General features: G+C 39.1%; 1 long non-coding RNA gene across 1 annotated transcript; it reads left to right on the top strand.

Moving 5' to 3' along the window:
- Positions 1–5,924: 5,924 nt before the first annotated feature.
- Positions 5,925–8,233, top strand: LOC143751461 (uncharacterized). The gene is made up of 2 exons (XR_013207231.1): positions 5,925–5,994; positions 7,841–8,233. It is a non-coding gene; the product is annotated as an uncharacterized LOC143751461 (long non-coding RNA).
- The last annotated feature ends 227 nt before the right edge of the window (positions 8,234–8,460 follow it).

Raw genomic sequence — 8,460 nt, 5'->3', positions numbered from 1 at the left:
ATTCTTCTGGCAGGATAATTTTATTTAGCAAAATATCTCACCATTCACTGATGTGTCCAGGTCACACTCAGTCACCATAGGTTTGGTCTAAAACGCAACTGCTCTCATGTATTGGACAGCAAGTGTAAATTTTCTGTCATCTTTGCAGGACTGTGATATGAAGAGTGTGCAAAGTAACATATTTTAGCAACAGTGTGAAAGTGAATAACATATAACAGGCACAATATAGTATACAGTATAACATGAATATCTATTGGTATAATATGCGTCACATGACTAAACTTACAACAACGTTTTTAAATACCTCCGTTTTGACAATCCACACTACAACGCGAAAACAACGTTTTCAAATGTATCCACTTTGGAGAGCTTTTTCAAAAAGGTTTGTTTTCATTAATAAAAATGCTGCCTGAAGGCCATGCAAAAAGATGCGTTTTCAAACTAAAATATATTAGTGTGGACATGGCCCAAGTCTTCTGATTTTTTTCTTCTCAACGCCAGTATACGCCAGTTCTCAGTTTCTCTCACGGGGAAAACAAGTCTGATTGCTTGAATAAGCATAGCACACACCTCCTAAATAAGTTGTATGATTTCAGGTCTCATCCGTGCACAAAACGAGACAAGTTTAATGCTTAACTAAAGTATGAGTAATTGCGTTCCTGTAGCTCAACTCATAGATTATCATGCCAAAGTCATGGTTTTGATTTACTTAATTTGATAGTAATAATGATGCTTGACTTCTAACTAGATTTCCAGCTGCTGCAGGTATATGGAGTGAATTTAACAGCTATTAGTTTTGTGTGTGGTTTATCGTAATGTGCTCCACTGACCTGCAATGCTGTGCCAGTCTAATCTTTAACCACAGTGTACTGGTTAATTAAACTACTAGTGCCCTAGCAATCATGTTATTCTCATAGTCTTGATTGCTGAAACAAATTGAATGCAAATGAAACTCGAATAGAGAGCATGGGTGTTTGAAATGGAATCAAAGTTAGAAGAGAGCAGCTCTGTGTGTGATTGATAGCAGAGAGTTTAAACGTGTTTCTACAGAGCTGCGCTCACATGCAGCTGCCTTTGCTCATTACAGCCAAGCATAATTCACATTGTGATGTCGGCCGTATATGTCAGGGAGTCATCTCAAACCATCCACCGCCCTTTTTCTTCTGCTGCATTCTGTCAATCCATCACAGACCCAGCCACACACACCTGCCGCCCTCCGGCAGGCCGTAGCTGCAGGCCACAACTGCCTTGCCGGTGACTGCTAGCACACTATGAAGGAGCTTCATTTCCCTGTCAGATGTTGAGTGGGTGCTGCAGCAGCGTTTGGCATCCAGAGTCTCAGGAGGCATCGCTTGTGTGAACGTAAGCTGGATCATTGTACATAAAAGTAACGTCTGCGAACAGTGCACGAATCTCATGTTGAGTCCTCTGCTGCAGGTTCACAGCAACTATAAGAAGCAATTTGTCTCAATTGCTCCTTCCTGTTAATAAGGAAGCGACCAGCAAGCCATTTCAAACACGTTGTGGTGGTTCTGATTTAAAGGTTCAGGCAGATGTCACGATTACAGTTGTCGTTTGAAACGTTGTGCTTTTCAGTAACTAGATTAACGCCACATTTTCCTCGAAGGTGAGATGTGCTTTTGTTCCTGCACTTCCAGAAAGACCTAACTAAATTATTCCTGAATAAAAACAAGGGCTTTAACCCTGTCGGCTTAGCTCGCCTCTAGACAGAGATTCCTCCACTGAAATAATAGAAGCACACGTTGTAGACGTCTCCGGTCTGATCGAGGGCTGAGTCTGGTTATGGTACTCATGCAGTCCTGGAAAACAGAATATACAGGCGTTACACAGGATTATTGAAGACACCGCACAAAGACAATGGTGGGAGTTGATACATCGAGAGAGATATGCACAGAGTGACAGCCATGGCAGGCGCATGGAGTGCAGAGATATGAGGAATTAGCGCTGTTACAAGGCTGCAACAAAACCTATTGTCTGTGCAAACATCAACAAGAGCTCAGCACTCTCCAACTTGTGGATTTGACGGCCGAGATTGAGATGATGCGACCAAGCTCATTGTTTCCTAAATGTTATTAACTGCCGCGCCACTGATGCATAAAACTACGCGCTGATGTAAATGACAATTCCGCTGTCATAATCCACGTACTGATGGGAAACCTTACAGCAGCCTTGTGTCTTAACAACAGATTACTTCCTGAGCCCAGCTCTTCACCTCTTTCCAAAAACTGATGCCACAGGATTTCTGCTTCTTTATACATCCGTTGATGTTCATTCTCTCTCTTCCATTCTTCCATTGATCCCTCCATAGCATTCAGGACCTGCCAATGGTTCATGCCTGCAGGGGTCCACAAAACCCATTATCAGGTAGAGCACCCACCTCCATGCTCCTTAACACAAATATATTAGATTTTTGGAGGGTGTGCATTAGTCTGTTTGTGTGTGCACATGTCTTTAACCTTTGATGTAGATTTTTTAAATAATAGTGATAACAATAAAAGTTTACATTTCAAAATGCATAAGGTCACATTAAAGTCATATTATCAAGCAAAGTACCTTCATTCATTAAAGTCAAAGTAATTCAATTATTGCACATTTACTTCTCAATAATTTTCCCAAAGGTATTTATTATTAATTTATTATTATTTATAATATTATTATTTACAAATTACATACACTACATGTTGTAAGTAAACCACACTACAAACTGTACTCCTGACAACATGGGCAAGTTCAGTTTGAGTTCTAAGTTAATCTGGAATGTTCACTATAAGCTATAATTCGTCAACCGCTCTCAGACCCCTAAAACAAACCAGGTTAATCAGTAAATTACTGTGTGAATATAGCCATTGCGGTCATTTACAACTGAAGGACTCCGGTCAAATGAATGCTCTTATACAATCAGGCAAATTTTAAGAAGTCTAATTTAAATGAGTTTGGCAGCAAAATGACAACCAAAAGAATGCTCTCGGAAACTTGCATGCAGTAAACCACACAAAAATTAAGTGAGTATAACAAAAAAAGACAACATGCACACATTGCATTGGGCATGCTGTAGTTTCAGTTAGCTGTAAATTCCTTTCTCTCTCTATGTGTTGTACATTTCACCATGCTGTGCAAATACAGTGTGTGTATGCGGCTGGCAGCAAGGTTTGTGTTGGATATCTGCCACCCCCAGATAAGTCACTCGACTAGGCTTTTTCAGCAGACACTGGATGGGCTATGGGGAATCGAGCCAGAACATCAGAACTGAGTTGCAATGGCTTACATTCCGGTATTTTAGGAACTCTCATTTCATTCATAATGAGATAAACCAGTCACATGATTTCAATTGATTCTACTGTAGGCCTATATATTTTACAAAACAAATACATAATGGTTATTAAATCAAAATCACTTTTGCCATTTTCTGGCCTGTTGAACAATATAAGATCAGATTCCTTGCCTGCAAGGTGGAGTAAATGTATATGAGCGTTATCATGTTTATGAATTCATGTGGCACACTAGGTCTTACTTCCACTTTTGGCTTTGAAACCCAGGGTAGCAGTTTCTTGGACCCAGCCTGAGGGGCAGCAATGCATTGTGGGAGTCAGGTGCTCGGTCATAATGGTATATCTGTTTTTCATTGGAACTGCCAATTAATTATTCCGAACTTTGCACTATTCAGAATGCCCTTTACATTTCAATTCATTTTTTTTTTCTTTTTTTTTATTGAGGTAGCAGACCCAATGCAGAACTTTCATTTTAATTGAAGTATAATTCAAAAAGAACTACGAAAGTAATTTCTTGTGTTGTTTTCTTATACACAGCTTATGGTGATTTCCAAAAACATTGCATAATATTCAATGTTTGAAATTTGTATTACATTTATTTGTATGGAATATCATTTCATTTCCCACAATGTTTCAATTTACCCTTCATTTTGCTGAGAAAAAAAGTATTTATATCTGAATATTATATTTGATTTTTAAAAATATTTTGACTATATTATAAACACTTGAAATCAGGCATAAATGTGCATAAATCATGGAAATAATTGATGCCATTATTTAAGTTTATTATAAGACTTTTATGCGTTCAGTTCAGTAAATATCTCTTCCTGTCATTTAAATTAATTTCTATTAATTTCTATTAATCTCAACATCTTGTGAGGCGTGGCCAATTTAAGATGAATTCTAACTTATGAACTGAAAGGGAGCCATTTCTTAATTTTTTTTGTACAAAAAACAATTCATTCTAAAAAGACATCTGACCTACTCAAACTCAAATGCAAATAATAAAAAGAAAAAGAGACGATCTGTAAAGGTTAATGTGCACAATCAAGCATATACATGTTATATCGTTTGGTTGTGTGTGTATGGATTTACTATGCATGAGCGTGTGCCCCTCATGACATCAAAAGACAGAGACAGAGATGGAGAATGTGTCGCTATGTGTGTATGTGTGTGTTTGATGGCACTTGAAGTCGGGTTCTTTCCCCGCGTCCCCATTTCCTGAGGGCTCGGACTCAGAGAGTTGTCACCTTGGAGTATTCCGGGGCCTGTGAAGCGCTCCAGTCCTCTGTGAGAATGTCACGTCCCGCCCAGGGCAGTTTTGACAAACAGAGTATATATTGATACATGATAAAGTATGCTAGAAATCACCCCACTGCTAAAGGCTACTATAGTTTTAATATCATCATTTGAATTAACAAGCATTCTGTGCAGGAATAATGAGTCTTCATTATTCAAAACATCATCCTTAGCCGCAGAGCTCTCGGGCTATTACGGCATGAGAACTTAATGAAGAGAAGATAAAGAAGGGTTGAGATAAAAGTTTCAATGGCTTCACTCAGTAACCAGAATTAAATTTTAATGCAGGGTGGGAGGTGATGGATGGGCAGACTGGAGCCGATGCCTTCTGAGGTGGAGGCCATCTGATGACCACGTAGAGGAGCTGACATATGGATCCTGTCTATGCCAGCCTCTAGAATTGGGTTTAACGATCGAATGGCATGACCTGACAAAGTGCAATGAGATTAACTTCTAAAAACCGTATGTCTAGCAACTCGTGGACATCCAGATTAAAGGATTGGTTGAATGAAAATGAAAAATTCTCCAAAAGAAAAGTTTCTCTGCACTGCAAAAAATATTCAGGCTTAAATTTAAGATTGATGTATTTAAATTGCATACAATTTTTTAGAAATGTTACAGTTTTAACATAACACTTAATGTTGTGCAAATTTGTCAGTCATGCTGTAGGCTGCATAAAAGAAACAGGTAAGATTTCTGTACTGAAAAAAAAAATCTGGCAAGTTTATTATCAACTATTTTTATCTATTTGATTTTATTTAAATAAACATTTAAATAGTTCATTACAGAAATCTAATCTGTTTCTTACCTGTTTCATATACGTATGAGGGACAAATATGCATCACATTTTAGATTGTGTTAGAGGACCTATTATGCCCTTTTACAAAGCCTTAATTTTGTTTTTGGAATATACTAGAATTGTTTTTTGAACATTCAAGCATGCAAATCACATATTTTACTTTGTTGCAGCACCATTCTTCACAGGTTGTCATTAACACTGTTTAGTGCCTGTCTCTATGAAGCCCCTCCTTCCGAAAAAAACAAAACAAAGTCTGCTCTGATTGGTCGGCTGGATTAGCGTGTTGTGATTGGTCAAACATGTTTCGGAAATATTACGCCCCTTCCCATAACTGCCTTAGATCCGGGATGGAAAATACTTGTCACGATCTCCAGTCACTTCACCATCCTGGTCACCATCACACTACATTTCCCATAATCCCTCTGGCTCACACCTGGACACACTTCATAATCATCCACACCAGCCATCATACACTCTCATCAGCTCCATTCCATTTAAGCAGTCAATCTCCTCATCACAGTTGTCTTGTCTCATTGTTCTATACATGCTTCAACTTACCTGTTGGACTATCTGGAGCCTGACGCTAGATAAAAGCAGTTTTGTGGGGTAACATGCAAATTATTAATAATAAAAAAAATCTGCCACAGCGTCATGTATAGGAGATTTATATACAGGTCCTTCTCAAAACATTAGCATATTGTGATAAAGTTCATTATTTTCCATAATGTAATGATAAAAATTAAACTTTCATATATTTTAGATTCATTGCACACCAACTGAAATATTTCAGGTCTTTTATTGTTTTAATACTGATGATTTTAGCATACAGCTCATGAAAACCCAAAATTCCTATCTCAAAAAATTAGCATATCATGAAAAGGGTCTCTAAACGAGCTATTAACCTAATCATCTGAATCAACTAATTAACTCTAAACACCTGCAAAAGATTCCTGAGGCTTTTAAAAACTCCCAGCCTGTTTAATTACTCAAAACCGCACTCATGGGTAAGACTGCCGACCTGACTGCTGTCCAGAAGGCCATCATTGACACCCTCAAGCAAGAGGGTAAGACACAGAAAGAAATTTCTGAACAAATAGGCTGTTCCCAGAGTGCTGTATCAAGGCACCTCAGTGGGAAGTCTGTGGGAAGGAAAAAGTGTAGCAAAAAACGCTGCACAACGAGAAGAGGTGACCGGACCCTGAGGAAGATAGTGGAGAAGGACCGATTCCAGACCTCGGGGGACCTGCGGAAGAAGCAGTGGACTGAGTCTGGAGTAGAAACATCCAGAGCCACCGTGCACAGGCGTGTGCAGGAAATGGGCTACAGGTGCCGCATTCCCCAGGTCAAGCCACTTTTGAACCAGAAACAGCGGCAGAAGCGCCTGACCTGGGCTACAGAGAAGCAGCACTGGACTGTTGCTCAGTGGTCCAAAGTACTTTTTTCGGATGAAAGCAAATTTTGCATGTCATTCGGAAATCAAGGTGTCAGTGTCTGGAGGAAGACTGGGGAGTAGGAAATGCCAAAATGCCTGAAGTCCAGTGTCAAGTACCCACAGTCAGTGATGGTCTGGGGTGCCATGTCAGCTGCTGGTGTTGGTCCACTGTGTTTTATCAAGGGCAGGGTCAATGCAGCTAGCTATCAGGAGATTTTGGAGCACTTCATGCTTTCATCTGCTGAAAAGCTTTATGGAGATGAAGATTTCATTTTTCAGCACGACCTGGCACCTGCTCACAGTGCCAAAACCCATGGTAAATGGTTTACTGACCATGGTATTACTGTGCTCAATTGGCCTGCCAACTCTCCTGACCTGAACCCCATAGAGAATCTGTGGGATATTGTGAAGAGAAAGTTGAGAGACGCAAGACCCAACACTCTGGATGAGCTTAAGGCCGCTATCGAAGCATCCTGGGCCTCCATAACACCTCAGCAGTGCCACAGGCTGATTGCCTCCATGCCACGCCGCATTGAAGCAGTCATTTCTGCAAAAGGATTCCCGACCAAGTATTGAGTGCATAACTGAACAATTATTTGAAGGTTGACTTTTTTTGTATTAAAAACACTTCTTTTATTGGTCGGATGAAATATGCTAATTGTTTTAGATAGGAATTTTGGGTTTTCATGAGCTGTATGCCAAAATCATCAGTATTAAAACAATAAAAGACCTGAAATATTTCAGTTGGTGTGCAATGAATCTAAAATATATTAAAGTTTAATTTTTATCATTACATTATGGAAAATAATTAACTTTATTACATTATGCTAATTTTTTGAGAAGGACCTGCAGATGAAAACTCCTAGTCATACTCATAGTCATCTATTGTAGTCTACAGCATAGTTTAATGGATATGTTCAAACAGGAAAGAAGCTTTTAAAAAAAAAAATCATAATAATAATTCAAAAAAGGAACCCAACTCACAAAGCACTTGTGTGTTTGAGTGTGTTTTCTCCCAAGGGCTTTAAACTCGAGTGTGTTTGCCTGCTGAAGCATTGTGATGCCTGCTGGAGGACATCTCTGTGAATGGAGACATCTGATGAATGAATGGGTCTGGTGACCGATCTACACTCTGCTGGCACATAGCACGTGGTCTGAGTGAGAGAGAATCAACTATACACATCTCCGACTCTAAGACAACATAGAAGCCCTCTAGCATGCAGATGCAGACTTGGATGAGTGTGACACTTCCTGTGTGCATTTCAGCACTTGAGGAAAACTATGACTTCAATGTATCCAACTGCAATCATGTGGAGTAAGCTGTTTACATGACTTTACTAGCCTCCAGGGATATAATCACAGTGTAAACTAACAAGAGATAATCTGTGGATTGTAAATTAAAGCAATAAGCCAAAGGAGGTCGTGCGTTACAGTGATTTTACCATGGTTAAGGGATGTTGTTAGGCACAACAAGAAGCAGAATCAGTGCACAATATATAATTTGTTAGAATTGAATTGTTTATTGTTAATAATAAACAATTATTTTGCAAAGTGATTTACTTCCTTAACTGTAGACTGTTTACAACTCTGTGTATTAATACAATTCATATGATCTGGAGTCACAAGTGTAAGTTTATCGG

This window comes from Siphateles boraxobius, unplaced genomic scaffold (genome assembly GCF_051911475.1).
Source record: "Siphateles boraxobius isolate OS27281-9 unplaced genomic scaffold, OSU_SipBor_1 26, whole genome shotgun sequence".
In the NCBI taxonomy this organism is placed as follows: domain Eukaryota; kingdom Metazoa; phylum Chordata; class Actinopteri; order Cypriniformes; family Leuciscidae; genus Siphateles; species Siphateles boraxobius.
Note: the sequence above shows the minus strand (reverse complement) of the source record. Positions and strands in the feature narration are given on the sequence as shown.